The sequence below is a fragment of the Protopterus annectens genome, chromosome 4.part0 (assembly GCF_019279795.1).
Source record: "Protopterus annectens isolate FY-2018-M chromosome 4.part0, PAN1.0, whole genome shotgun sequence".
NCBI classification, from domain to species: Eukaryota; Metazoa; Chordata; order Ceratodontiformes; family Protopteridae; genus Protopterus; species Protopterus annectens.
Genome location: NC_056733.1, coordinates 580,928,077 through 580,943,326, shown reverse-complemented (window position 1 = coordinate 580,943,326; position 15,250 = coordinate 580,928,077). Strand labels below are relative to the sequence as shown.

At 40.0% G+C, this 15,250-nt stretch overlaps 1 protein-coding gene across 2 annotated transcripts in view; it reads left to right on the top strand.

Moving 5' to 3' along the window:
• UBE3B (ubiquitin protein ligase E3B) overlaps nucleotides 1-15,250 on the top strand; it is a 2,006,489-nt gene that overhangs the window by 878,455 nt on the left and 1,112,784 nt on the right. The gene's annotated exons all lie outside the window — the stretch shown is intronic.

Sequence of the window (15,250 nt, the reverse complement as noted above, 5' to 3'; positions counted from 1 at the left end):
TTTCTAAGTATTGTCCATAAGTTTGCACTTTTATCTTTCTGTAGTTTATTTTCCCATTTACTTTTAAACAGTCTCTCCCGTTGCTGGACACTAAATATATTAATTAATTTGAATATGTATTATCTTTGAGTGATAACTAATTTTCTTATGTTTGCACGTTTGAGAATTGCACTGTATCATTTGTGCATTGCCTATTTTTATTATGCATGCAAACTTTGAAATGATGTTTGCTTTAGTTTATGACAGCTGCTTTATAAGTGTATATTTAAGTTTGTTGTTTTAACTTTGTTGCTTCAGAAATTATAATATACATCTTTATAGATTAAATGCGTTGTGTGATTTCACTCAGCTCTATTCTTTTTTAAGCCTGTAGCTTGGGTCATGGCTGAAATGAGTGCATTCTTGATCAAGGCCTCTTACCCAGCTAACAGACAATAAATAAATCTTGGTGGAGGAGTCACTTGGGCCGCCTATGTACATTAGAGCCAAGAATGATTCCTTGTCAGTTTTTACTGAGTACTGCAAGATTTTTTGGGGCTGTATACAACACTGGAGGAAGTAATGGTGAATAAAGCAATGAGGAAACTCACTACAGCCCAAGGTGGTACAATTTACTGTGTGACGGCCTCCCTAGTGACATTTCGGGACTTTCATTGCAGAGTCCCTAAACACAGAAAAAAAAGACCGAAAATATCGAAGAAAGCATTTCAAACATCACTCTTCTTTAAACTTATTGATCCTTCAACTCATTCATCAGTTGCTTCAAACCTATTTGGTGTTGCTGCAAGGAAGTCACTAGGGGTCAGAAGAGTGGTAAGTTCTATAGGGCATGATGTACATCCATTAGGAATAAGGGAAAACACTTAAGCAATTCAGAGGAGGATCCTGACATCTCACAGATTGCTGGTACTGTTAACGTGCATAGTCACCCAGGGGAGGACTGAATGTTGAGTCATATATCTTCTTCTGAGATTCCTAAGAAAACTTTCAGAAATCAAAGCACCTGTCTGTTCCTTCTACTCCAACTTCCAAAGAAAGAGGAATGGTTCTGTTTTCCTAAAAGGTTCATTAAGGTATTTCAGTCATTTCAGTCTGTCTCTTCAACCAAGACACATTCAGATAAAAAAAGAATTTCTTGTTCATCAGATTCAGACTTGGATTTTGATTTTGAGGTCAGCTTAGACTAGCCTAAGTCTGTTCCCATGAAAACTGAGAATCAGAAGAAGACATTTCTTCATGTTCCCCTCTAGAGGAATTGTCCTTCTCAGATATCATAAGAAGAATGAAGGACATGGTTAAATGTGAGCAGAAAGAGATCTCTGAACCTCAGCAAGAGATGATGTGACCTGTTGTAGGTAGGTACCCCAAACCAGTGGCTCTCCCCCAAGTTCTTGCTGCCAGTTCTTTGCCTGAGAGCTGTCTTCCTGCTGTAAGGAAATCAGACAAACTGTATAAGGTCCCTCAGTCACATGAGTACCTCTTCCGCTACCTCAGAGTTGACACTTCAGTTATTTCTTTATCAAAAACACTAGCTTTAAACACAAGAATGTTTCTAATCCTATTCCTTCTGTTGAGGATGGCAGAGCCTTTGACAGATTTGGGAAAAAGGTTTACACCTTTTCCATATTAGCCTTCAGAAATGTCTGTTATCTGGTTCATATGTCTAAATTCCTTTTGGCATCCTTTGCAGGTATGAAAAAGACTATGACTGAATTATGTAATTCAGAAGCTAAATCCTCTCTACTTTATTTACTTTCCTCTCACTCAAGTTGCTAAGCTGTCCTTGATGCGCCTTTATGATGCCGCTGATACAGTTTCTACTGCTGTAGTTAGTGGGTCTGTTAAGTGAAGGTTTGCTTGGTTACATACCCAGAATTTACAAGAATATAAAATCTGAGATTCTTGCTTTTTAAACACCTTTATTAAGTTATCACATAAGACACAGCCACACACACATTAATAGAAAAGAAAACAAATCATATTGACATTTTTATTCCACGTTGTGTTACATTGTATGTTTCTTTTCTTTTTAACAATTATTATTCATACCAACATTACATAAATTGCTCAGTCTATTCCTTCCCTTAAACGTTTCATCTCCTCATGAACTTTATTCTGCATGTATTGTTCCCACAAATTCCATTTATTTCTATGTGATGTGCTCCTTTCCTTTTCTAAAGCCCCCACTTGTAGCTCTTTTTTCTCCTTTACAATACACACAGCACTTCAGTTCCAGTTGGTTTAGAGTCTGATTTCCGGTTTGTAGTAATAGCTTTTTGGCAGACAACTGCATTAAACTTAATAAGACTTTAATATGTATATGCAATTCAAATTGTGTATTTCAGCTGAAATGAATAATTCCTTAGTTACAGCCATTTAATCACCCAAGATTTTTGACAATCTGCCAACCTGTTACACTCCCAAAAAACAAGTTCCTAGTTAACTTACTGCTTTCCATCACACCTCCAGCATTTGCTATCCACATGAGGAAGAATTATGTGAAGACTGCATAGGGCATAAAACACCTATAAAACACTTCCAAGGAAAAAATCTAAACCTTCTGGTCTTTGTTGCTTATTTGGGAGCCATATCGGTGTCCGTCCATTGTTCCTTTGCAATTAGCTTTCCCAGTTTTTCTTCCCAATCTTTTCTAAACTGTTCTGATTGAGTCTTAAAGTTATTATGCAGTATTTTATATGCTGTACTAATTATCTCATTTTTTAACAGTAGCTTCTGTTCTAGACTTGACTGAAACTCTACCAGAGCAAGTCTTTCACTTAGGATTCCCCCTATCCCTTTCTCTTTGCCTATACTCTGAAGTCAGTCCCTAATAAGGAAAGCAGTCTCTAACCTGCAGTCCAAACTTCTTTTTGGCGTAATCCCACTGTTATTGTTCTCTGTCTAGGTATTTGCTCTCAATACTCTGATTCCATTTCCAATTTTCTCCAGTAAGTTCCAGCTGTATCTCTGCTATATTCTTACTTACAGTCATCCCTGTTGGAAAAATCTCCTATTTCAGTTCCCGTATTGGCTTAGATCTTAGAGTGCTTTCTGCAGCTTTGTGACCATAATATTATCTTTGCTCGTTGTTGTTCTCCTTAAGGATCTGCATCCAAAATCCTACTCTCGCTTTATTTCTTGAACTTCTCCCCCATTTCATCTTCATTCTTTTGCACTGTGATTTATAACTGTCTGTTTGCATTTACTGCATAGCTCCAAAATATTCATTCAAATCAGATGATCATAAATCATCTTGTTTTATGGGGAAGAGCAACTTATTCTACTTTGCTCTTGCCCACTTCCCCTCCCAGATAAATTCCTTCAACTCGTTATTAATTATTGTACACAACTTCTCTGGTTGATAAAAATATGTTTGACCTATTTATAAAGCTAAGGGACTGAAAACGTTCACTACTTGTATTTTATTATCCATATGCTTAATCAAGAGCTTGCACTTGCTCAGATTTTGTATTATATTTTATTTTGTCTCTTCCCATGTATCCTTAACTACCATAACAGAATCCTTTTTAATCCATACACTCAAGTACATCATCTAACTGTGCCCCATAAATGTATGTATTGTTGAATCAGTTCATGGTTGGGTATATAGTTTCTTATCTTTGGTTTATCTTCCATTAATTTTATACCCTAAAAGACTTGAAACTGCCACAAAATTTTCCACAACACTGTAATGTTGTTCTTTGAATTCGGCAAGTGCAAAATATCATTCACAAATAAAGATAATTTTTCTTGAACACCATATCAATTCTGTCCTTGAATTTGTGAGTCCCTTTATTTTTCTTGGGCAGTGTTCTAAATATAAGAAAATAAATGGAAAAGAGGACACCCTTTCCTGGTTCCTGTTTTCAGACATGGCTTGTTAGACAGGAACCCTCCCACCTTAACTCTTGCCTCTGACCCTTCACATATCCTCTTAATTAAATCTGTTATTCTTTTAGGGGATGCAAATGTTCCCTTTGCCCTACTTATGAAATCCCAGCTGACTATTGAATGCTTTCTCTGCATTAAGACCCACCGACAAGAGCAGTATCTTCTTGCATTCTTCTTCCCTCTAGATCATCATTGTTCTAGTAATGTTGTCAAATGTTTGCCACCCCTCCACAAAACCACATTGATCCATATCTGTCAATTTTGGCAATGCCTTTGTTAGTATAGACATAAACACTTTATAATCATGGTTTGAAATTGAAATGGGTCTATATGAAGCTGGGTCTGAAGGATATTTTCCCTCTTTGGGTAATACAGCCACCACAGCTTTTCCTGAAGATGCTGGCCACTATCTTCCCTCCTAATATCCAGACTCCCACAGGAATACAGTCTGTTCCTGGAGACTTCCCTGTTGATTGATTATACATCACCATTTTTATGTCATCTCTTCCTGTCTTAGCTATTATTTTTGTAACACGTTTATTAAATTATTACTTAAGACATAGACAAATGTACATTAACAGAAAAGAAACCATATTAGCATTTTTTCCATTTACATATCTTATGCATTACCCATGTTTCCTTTCTTTATAACCATCATTAGTCCAACATTGCATAAATTCCTGCCTTCCCTTAAACTACAGTCCCTCCTCCTGCATGTATTGTTCCCACAATTTCCATTTATTTGTATGTAAAATGTTCCTTCCTTTTTCTAAAGATCTCTCTTCCAGTTCTGTTATCTCTTTTACACTATTCAGTGCTTCAAATGATTTGGTTTAGACTTTGATTTCCATTTTCTAGAAATTGTTTTATTGACAGCCAACAAAATTAAACTCAACAAGGCCTTACTATGTCAAGGCAGTTCAGCTCCTGTGTTCTAGCTGAAAAGAATCACTTTCTTAGTTACGACCATTTGCTTACCCAGTATTTCTGACAGAGTACCCTGTAGGGAATTTTTAAAATATGCCAGCTCATTACATTCCCAAGACATATTGCCAGTTGCTTTTTTCTTCGCCATCATACCTCCAACATTTGCTATCTATCCAAGGATAAATTCTTTGAAGTCTGCTTAGGGTATCAAAATACTTATGCATCACTTCCAAGCAAAATTCCTAAACTTCTGGAATTTGTTGCATACTTGGAAGCCATACATAGGTCTTCCTATTATTTCCTTGTAATTTGCTTTCAAAGTCTCTCTTACTAATCTTTTGTGACCTCTTTTGATTGATTTCTATAGTTATCATGCAATATCCCTTTTTTTAACAGCAACTGCTGTTCTAGATTCAGCTAAAAACTACCAGAGCAAGTGTTTCACATAGGATAATCCTAACCTTCTCTTCGCCTATACTCTAGCAATCCCGGGTGGAGAAGGTAGATTCTAGCCTGCAGTCCAGACGTCTTTGCCCCATCCCACTCTATTACATTCCTCTCTCATAGGTACATAGGTTCATACTAGGCTATCTGCCCTAGGGCATTTATAAGCCTAGCCAGAATGTGTTTGGCTTTCGCCACCCATTTTAAATTAATTTTGCTATGCCCTTTTTCGAGGTTAGTATACTGTGCCTCTGTCTAACAGTGACACAGACAGAAGTGATACCCGGGGTAAACCTACGATCTCCCATCCACTCATCAAGATTCCTCTTGAAGAGAGTCAATGAGGGACTCTGCCTAACCTGGACTGGGATTTTATTCCAGAGTGAAGGGAGCCTCTGGGTTATGAATCTGTCCCTCCAGCATGTCCTATTTAATTCAGTGCTGAGGTTCAAGTCTCTCGAGCGCGTAGCTCAATGGGATTTGGATTTTCTGAGGTGCAGCATGTCCATTAATTCCGGGTTGGACATGGCTTTATACGTCAGGCACAGATCGCCTCTGAGCAGGCGGTATGCCACTGAGTAGAGCTGGAGTTTCTTTAACCGGGCAGCATATGGCATCTGTTTGAGCCTTTGATCCTCTTGGTGAGGTACTTTTGGGGTCTTTCCAGTTGCTGCAGGTGTCTGGTAAGGTACATCCCAAAAGGGGCATTGTACTCAAGTATGGGCCTGATGAGGGATGAGTAAAGAGGCACGATGACCTCCCCTGATCTAGATGTGAATCCCTTCATGATTAGGTGGGCTATATAAAATGTTTTTCTAACCACTTTGGCCACGTGGTTGTCAAATGAGAGATCGCTATCAACTTGGGTCCCCAGGTCCCTAATTACTTCTTCTGTACTTAATGGATTGCCAGCTATGTGGTAATTTGTGGGCACTTTGTTTTTGTCAAAGGGGATGACTATACACTTTTTGGCATTTAGCTTGAGGCCATGGCTCTGGCACCAGTTGTCTGTTTCTATGAGGCCCTTTTGGAGGATGCTTGTGTCGGCTGGAGAGTCGATTATGGTGCCCAGTTTGCAGTCATCTGCGAACTTGGTCAGCCACAGTCCTTCCATGTTGGCCTGTACCTCCGAGAAATGTATACCGAACAAGAGAGGTCCCAGGACTGAGCCTTGTGAGACGCCACTTGTAACTGGTTTGGAGTCTGACATGGCTCCAGCAATTCTAACCATGTGGGTTCTGTCCTTGAGCCAGTTTGCAACCCATCTAGTGACATAGGGTTTTATATTTAAGCTGGTGAGCTTATCTATAATGCCGTATCAAAGGCTTTTGCGAGGACCAGGTAGGCTGTGTGGACCACCTTCCCCTCGTCAATGGCCTTGGTGACTGTTTAAAGAAATCAACCAGGTTTAAGAGGCAGGATCTGCCCTTAACAAAGCCGAACTGGGTAGGATCCAGTGTTTGTAGGTCCCCAATATCCTTATTTATGAGGTCCATGATGATCCTTTCCATAGCTTTGCAGACCAAGCTAGTCAGGCTTATGGGGCGATAGTTTCCAGGATCCGTTGAGACACCACTTTTGTGGAGAGGGACCACTGTTGCTGTACGCCACTCTTTGGGTACATATCCTGTAGTAAGGCTGAGATTGAACAGTAGTTTTATGTTTGGGTTTAGCTCTTCTTGGAGTTCATGTAGGACGCAGCCCGGGACACCGTCTGGTCCCATTGATGCTGTGTTTTTTTGCTTTGGAGAGGGCAGCTCTTACCTGAGCATCTGAGATGTCAGGGGGGGCAGCACTCTGCTGGGATAGATATTTGCCCTTTTGGTGGGGAGGGAGAAGTTTGTGCTGAACCTGTCAGCTAGGATGTTGGCAATGTCTGTGGGTTCGGTGTATTTTTGTCATTTTGGACTAATTCTGAGCATATCTGGGAATTCCCACCCAGGTTCCTAACATAATTAAAGAAAGCCTTGTGATTATCCTTAGTGTCCTGTGCAATTTTTCTCTCGAAGCTGGCCTTAGACGATTTTATGAGTGCCCATAGTTTTTTGCCAGTACTGATCAGAGATGCCTTCCCTTTTTGGGATTTTGCTCTATCATGTAGTAGCTTCCTCCTTCTATTGTATAGTTTGTTTATGGCTGGGGTCCACCAGACAAGGACGTCTGCTTTTGGAGGATTGGGTCTTGGTTTTATTTGGGATGGCATGATTCATGCATTCCTGAAGGTGTTCATAGAATGCGTTTGTAAAGGATTCTGCGGTCTGGGCCGAATTTTCCACAGGCCCAGGGGCTTTGAAGGATTCCCCACCTCGGTTTTGAGGAGTGTGAAATTTGCTTTAGAGAAGTTTTTCACTGTGGTTTTCAGGGCAGGGAGTGGAGTCGAGATGTGAATATCCAGTGAGATTAGTTTATGGTCTGAACTTACCAGTGAGGGATGCACTTCTGGTCTGGAGCATAGAGTCCCCATGTTGGTGATGATCAGATCCAGTATGTTTTCCCCTCTTGTGGGAGTGGTAACAAGTTGTTCCATAGCATTTGAGTTTATAAATTCTAGGAAACTTTGGGCTAGGGTGTTGGAGCTAGAGTAATGCTCCCAGTCTATGTTTGGGTAGTTGAAGTCGCCCAATATACTGGTGTTTAGAGAGACCTTCATATTTTACAGTGTTCTCAGGAAGGCCGAGTGGGGTTCCTGGGTTTGGGAGGGTGGTCTGTAGCAGGCTATAAACTGGAAGGCAGTTTTACCCACTGTTAGTTGCACATGGATAGTCTCTGATGCTTCGTGCTGTGCCACCAACCTGGAGGTGTGGGTATCTTTGACGAATATTGATACTCCCCCTCCTTTTGTGGTTCGGTTCAAGTTTTGGGGCCGAAAAGCATGGTATGAGGTATAACCTGGTAGTGCTGGGGTGCTCTTAGGAGCCTTGAACCAAGTTTCTGTTACTGCACAGTTATCAATGTTCTCCATGCTAAGGAGAGTTTTGAGTGCATGCATCTTGAGGTTTAGACTTCTGGCGTTGAGTAGCATTACTCTTAGTTTCTTATCCCTTGTGATACCTATGGAGGTGGGTTTGTCTTTTGAGCCTTGCCTAAAAAAGGCACTATGGGGGTAGCAAGAGCCTTTGCCAATATCCAAAAGCCCAGGGGTGACAGGTGCAAGCCGTCCCTAGCGAAGCATCGTGGCTTGTCGAGCATGTAAACTAAACCTTAAAAAGGGCACAGTATACTCAAATCAAGGGGTGGCGTAAGCCATACAGAATACAGGGCAGCTTATTAATTGCCCCAGGGCAGATAGCCTAGTATGAACCTATGAACCTATGTCATCCCAGGCTGACAGGCATTGGATCCCCTTTGAATGACACCAATACTTACGCCAATTGTTGAAATTGATCATCTTGTCTTCATATTGTGGCATCATTCTTGGTGAGGGTAAGATGCTACTCAAGGTCAGGGTCATACTGGCCTGGGCTACATGCTCAGAGAGCTCCTCTATGTCTCTTTTCATGTAGTCCAGGGAGGTACATCTCAGGTCATTCACACCAGCATGGACAATGACTGAGTCATATTTGTACTTGCCTTGGAGTGACCTGAGTGCTTGTGTTATGTGGCAGATCCTAGCGCCCGACAGGCAGCTCACCGTGACCTTCTCCTTGTTCAGCCTGGTGAGCGGGACGTCAGTGTGCCTGACGATAGAGTCACCTATTACAAGTGTATCAGGTGTGTTGTTTAGCCTTAAGGGCTGTGACTGTTCGGCACACTGGCTTTGTGAGCTATGTGTTGCACGTGTTTTGTTTTGGGGTAGCGGTTGCTTGAGTGTCTGCTTTGGAGGTCTCTGCTGCTTAGGCAGATTTTTATTTAGAGCCTCTGAGTATGTTTTTGTGTGTTTGTGTTTTGTTTGCTGTCATGGTAGGTCTATGTGAGACTGGAATTGTAGTGAGTGTGGTTTCCTTCTCCTCCTGACTGGTTTCGCCAGTACTGAGTTGAGAGAGCTTAGCCTCCAGTATGGCTATATGGTTGCATCTCTCACATGTGTTGGAATTTGTTGGGAGGAGGAGAGGGTTGTCTGTGTACATGAGGTAGTTGTAACATTGCCTCAAGATTCCCAGATTCACCAGCTGTACCGGAGAGGAGATTGACAACTGACCTTTGGACATGCTAGAATAGTATTGGGAATTCCTTTATAATTGAAAAAAAGGGCCAATGGGGAATGAGGTACTCAAGGGGAGTTTGTGAGGGTGTAGTGCTTTTAATATTTTAGTGCTCACTTATAATAATTGCTTTAGTGAGCAAGTGCCAGGTAACTTAAATGCAAAAACGACAAACAGTAACTTTCTTTCAAGTGAAACAAGGAAATAAGTACAGTAAGCAATGCAGATATCACTAGGGATCCACAGAAGCGCTGAAAAGCCGCATTTTAGGTGGAATTAGTGTTTCAGGGAAATAACATGCAAACAAACAAGCATACAAATAAAGCTAGATTCAGCAGGCCTGGATCTAGTCTATGCTACAGCAAACAAAGTGTACCAATTTCAGTAAGAAACAGTTCAAATATGCAGGCACTGTAAGCCTTTAACCAGAAATTCCCAGCTCAGAAGGACAGAGTCCAGCCTCTCCTCCCACAAGAGTGCAGACCACGAACCTTCTTAATGTAAAATAACTGGCCTGAAGCCCAAGTGCTTAAACCAGAACTAATACACTTTTAGAATAACAGACACTGAGCCCTCAATCAGCAGTTCACAACTTAGAAGGATGTAAGCTACCTGTCCTGCCACCACAGTGCAGGCCACAAACCTTCCTAATGTAAAACAACTGGTCTGAAGCCCAAGTGCTTAATCCAAAAGACTTAGAATGATAAGTACACTTTAATCAAGTTTAGTACCTTGGTTCCATTGCCAGTTTTCTCCAGCAAATTCCAGCCTCCTCTTTCTATTTTCTGTATCCTTACCTGCAGTCGTCCCTACAAGCGAAATCTTTTTTTCTCCATTCTTTTGTTGGCTTAGTTCTTGCAACACCTTTTTCTACTTTATGAATGTAATATTCTGAGTGGTTGTTATTTTAGTCCTTGAAGATCTGCATCCAAAGTCCAGTTCTCTCATTCTTAAATTTAGCCCTGCATTATCATCATTAGCCCATTCCAATTTGAGTTATAGCCTTTTGCTTGTGTTACATATATGAAGCTTAACTGTGTAGCTCTAACATATCCCTTCAAGTCCAATAATCTTAATTCACCTTGTTCTTTAGGAAGAATCAACTTATCCCACTTAACGCCATTTCCCCCTTTCATATAATTCCTTCAACACTTTATTATTGTCCACAACTTCTCCTTTGGTTGATAAAAAATATGCATGACCTGTATATAAAACTAAAGGGTCTAAAACATTTTTATTACTTGTGTTTCACTATCCATAAAAATGAGCTTCCAGTTTCTCAGTTTTTGTATTATCTTTTGTTTAGTGACTACACATATCCTTAGCTTCCATAACATAAGCAATTTTAATCCATACTCCTAAATACTTCATCTTATTGTGTCCCTGCAAATGTGAGTATTGCTGAATGATTACTTGTGTGGATACATAATTTACCCTATAGCCTTTGTTTTAGCTTCATTAATTTTATATTCTGAAAAGATTTGAAATGGTCTCAAAATATTCCACAGCACTGACATGTTCTTTTCTGTATTTAGCTTGTACAAAATAATGACATCTGCAAACAAAACCAACTTTTCTTGATTACCATACCAATTATATCCTTGAATTTCTGAGTTTTATTTTCTTTGTCAGTGGCCTAAATTAAAAGCAAATAAAGAGAAAAGAGGACACCTCTGCCTGATTCCTCTGTTTCAACACAGCTTATCAGAAAGTAACCCTTCCACTTCAATTCCTGCATCCGATCCATCATATATCATCCTAATTAACGTTAGCTATTCTATCGAGGAATGCAAATGCTTCCATTGTGCTGTAAATAAGATCCCAGCTTGCTCTGTCAAATTCTTTCCCTGCATCAAGACCCACCAACAGCAGTGGTATTTTCTTACATTCTACTTAATTCTAGATTGTCATTGTTCTGTTAATATTGGGAAATTGCCTTCCCTTCACAAAACCGCATTGATCCATATATCAATTTTGACAACACTTTCGCCATTCTTCTGGCTAGTAAAGACATAAACACTTTATAGTCATGGTTTAAAATATAAATGACTCTATGAAGGTTAGTCTAAAGGGTCTTTTACCCAAAGCTTTCTTCCAGGATGTTGGTGCTTCCCCTCTCTTTGTTGAACAAAATTTTTCAGATGTGTATCACTTTCTTGAATTCTCTTCCAATTATCTTCCAAACTTTCACAGGAATACCATTGGTTCTTGTAGACTTTCCTGCAGATTGTACATCATCATTTTTTTTTTATCTCCCTATATTACCTATTAGTTGTTGAGCCACATAGGTTCATAGGTCGGTACTAGATTATCGGCCCTAGGGTCTATACAAGCCTAGCCATAATAATTCCCTGGCTATTTCTTCCCACAATATTTACTTCCCTAAACCTTGGCATAATTAAGTCTTCCATAAACATTTCCATTCCATTTGTGCTCATTCTTGATTTCCACATTTCTCTGCTTTATACACATTTTCATATAATGTCCAGGTAATATCTAATATCTGTACAGGATCTCCAGTTGTTTTTCTTGCTATAGGCTCCCTAAGTTTGGCAACAGCCCTTTCTTCTTTCTGTTGCTCAAGTTGTTGTGCTAAATGTTTTTGTTCTCTGGATTTATCAAAACATAGTTGCTTAACAGCAGTCCTTCTAAACTCATGCATATCTTTCAAATACTCCCTTATTTTCTGTTTACCACTCTGCCGTTGCTCTTCTTCTTGTTTCGTGAAATTCCTTTTATTCTGCAGTGTTTTAACCATTGTTAGCCCTGCTAAACAATTCCTATTTGTTCTTACCATGTCTCTTTCTCTTTTATTTCTGCCCAGTTTTTAAACCCCATTTTCATTTTATCTCGCTCACTTCTATTACTTTTGAAGAAATGTTTATCTTAACTCTTGAATAATTCCACTACCCATTTCTTAAATTCCTCTCTTCTTAACAGGTAGGTGGGTGAGTGCCACTGTCATATCTTTACTTCATACCCTGCATTTTTATGTTAGGCTTTAATTGGTGCATGATCTGAAATAGTTATTGTATGGGTGCCAAAGTTTTCAATTAAATGCACATGTCCCTGTGAAATATAATTTCTGTGCAGTCTAATCCAGTTATTGTACCTCTGGGAATGATATGTAAATTCTGCCCAAGTTCCTACTACTGAATTCACAACTTCCATAACAAATATTTTCATAAATTTCTTCAGAAATCTGTCCTCTTTTGTTACTTTTTCCCTTTTAGGTCCTCCCTGTTATATCAGCAGTGTTGAAAAATAAACTCAACAGTCCCAACCTATATAATATTCCCTGCTAAAAGCTGATTATTTCTCCCAACATTTTAAGCACCATAGTAGCATTTTTTGGTAGAATGTAAATGCATGCCAGTGTAATCCTCTTTCCATGCCAATAGCCCCTTATTATCACAAATCTGGATTGTTTTCTTTTTTCACTTCTGTCACTATTGGCCTGCATCTGTAACCCCTGGGCTTCTGGATAATGGCCAAGGCTCTTGCCACCCCATAGTGCCTTTTTTAGGCAGTGTTCCAAAGACCAAATTACCACTGTAACAGCTACAAACAAATGCAGTCTGAGGGTCATGCTGCTCAATGCTAGAAGTCTAAATCTTAAAATGTACTCACTCGAAGCACTCTTCAAAATGGAGAACATCAACATCTGTGCCGTAACAGAAACCTGGTTCAAGGCAGCAGAAAAGCACTGCTGTCACTACCAGGCTATTACTCATTCCACAGCTTTCGGCCCCAGAACTTGGACCAAAGCTCCAAAGGCGGTGGTGTTTCCATATTCGTAAAGGATGCGCACACCTCCAGACTGGTAGCAAAACATAACGCATCTGAGATGATTCAGGTGCAGCTAACATTGGGTAAGACAGCATTTCAGGTCGTAGCCTGCTATAGGTCCCCAACCATGTCCTAAGACTCACACTCCACGTTCCTAAGCACCCTGGAGAATATTAGGGTCCAACCTAACACTCTCATACTGGGCGACTTCAACTACCCCTCCATTAACTGGGAAAACTACTCGTGTACCAATACACTTGCCCAATGTTTCCTGGAATTCATTAATTCCACTGCCCTGGATCAGCTTGTTCTTACCCCCACTAGAGGTAGCAACATCCTTGACCTGGTCATTATTAACATGGGTGACCATTGCTCTACACCAATAATAAACTTCTCCCTGGTTATATCCGATCACAAACTAATCACCTTGGAAATCCACATCCCACACCCCCACCCCCGCAAAGGTAACAACCATGAAAAACTTCTCCAAGGCTAACTTTGGGCTCCTAAAAACAGAGGTGGTTAACTTCATGGCACCCATGCAGATGGAGAATAATTGCATGACCACTGAATCATACACCAATGCACTGTACGAACATGTACACAGATGTTGGGATCTCGCCATAACTGATGCCCTCCTCCAAAAAAAGGAAGCCAATCTGTTGGTCCCCTGCCATAAACAAACTCTACAACAGAAGGAGGAAACTGATGCAGAATAAGGTGAAGTCCCAAGACTGGAAAACCTCCCTTATCAGCTTCAACAAAAAGTTGAGATCCCTCATCAAATCCTCTAAAGCTAGCTATGAAAACAGAATTGCAGCAGATAGTAAAGACAACCACAAGGTCTTCTATAGTTATGTAAAGAATCTACATGACAATACCCAGATTTGCTCTGAGCTACTGCACAATGGTGCCTCCTATACCGAGCCAACAGATATTAATATAATTCAATACTTTTTTCTTTTTGCCTATGTCTGTAAGGCCATTTACATTCCAAGATAATATGGATAAGGTAGCCAGTATGATAAAAAAAAAATTGATGTGATGTCGAGCTCACCTTTATTCTCACTTGTGGGTCAGATCCAATGTGTCGGCTCAGTCTTAGCCATTTCTCCAGCTTGAAGTCTTCAGAAAAGCTTGTGGGCCTCAATCTTTACCCATAATGCATTCCCTTAGTTACCTCATATCTCATTTGCCGTACAGCGAAGAGGTTCCATCAGCTATAGCTCTGGGCTAAGTACAGACTTTTTTTTCTCTATTTTATTTTAGGATAAAGTTATCTTTTTCTCTAACGTTTAATACCATCAAATAACTTGCTAGTTTACTTCTTTACCCACCTCTTTCCCTCGTTAGACGTCCGTTTAAATTAGAGGGCATCCAGGAACATCTGTTTTAGTTAGAGGATGTTCCTTACGTTATCTTATATATTTATCTTCCTTCCCCTTTTATTAAAAAAAAAAGTTAGCAGTAGTAGTATATCTCTTTTAAACTCTTAGATACTGCTTGTGTGTGTGAAGTCTGTTTAAGTTAGAGGACTTGTTTTTTCTTAGTCTGATTGTTGTACTCTTGTCTGCACTCTGTCTTTCTTCTTTTCTAATTATCTCCCAGAAACAAGAAAGCAAGCCTTTGGGTTTCAAAAAGTGCAAAAATGCAGTAAAAAGATGCTCCTTGGCGTATGTTTGTATTGTTTGGGGCCTCTTCATCTGCAGGAGACTTGTTCCATTTGCAACAGTTTTAATCAGCAGGTATTAATGGAATGTAAATAAACTAATTTTGCAAGGCCTGCTAAAAATCACCTTTCTCTGAGGCTATATCTTCCGATACTAAAGAAAAAATGATTGAGACCTTCATCAGAGCCGAGGCAGAAGGTTCTGAAATTGACTGATCCAAAGGCTCTATCAGAGCAGACATCTCCTCCTGGCTCCAAAACCCTCTTGGAATAGGGAATTTCATGGCTCGGACTACTTCCACTGAATGTAGGTATAGAAGTTGATCTCCTTCTGTTGAACAGATTTCTTCTAGGTTCCCTTTTCATCTTTTAGCTACATCAAGATCAC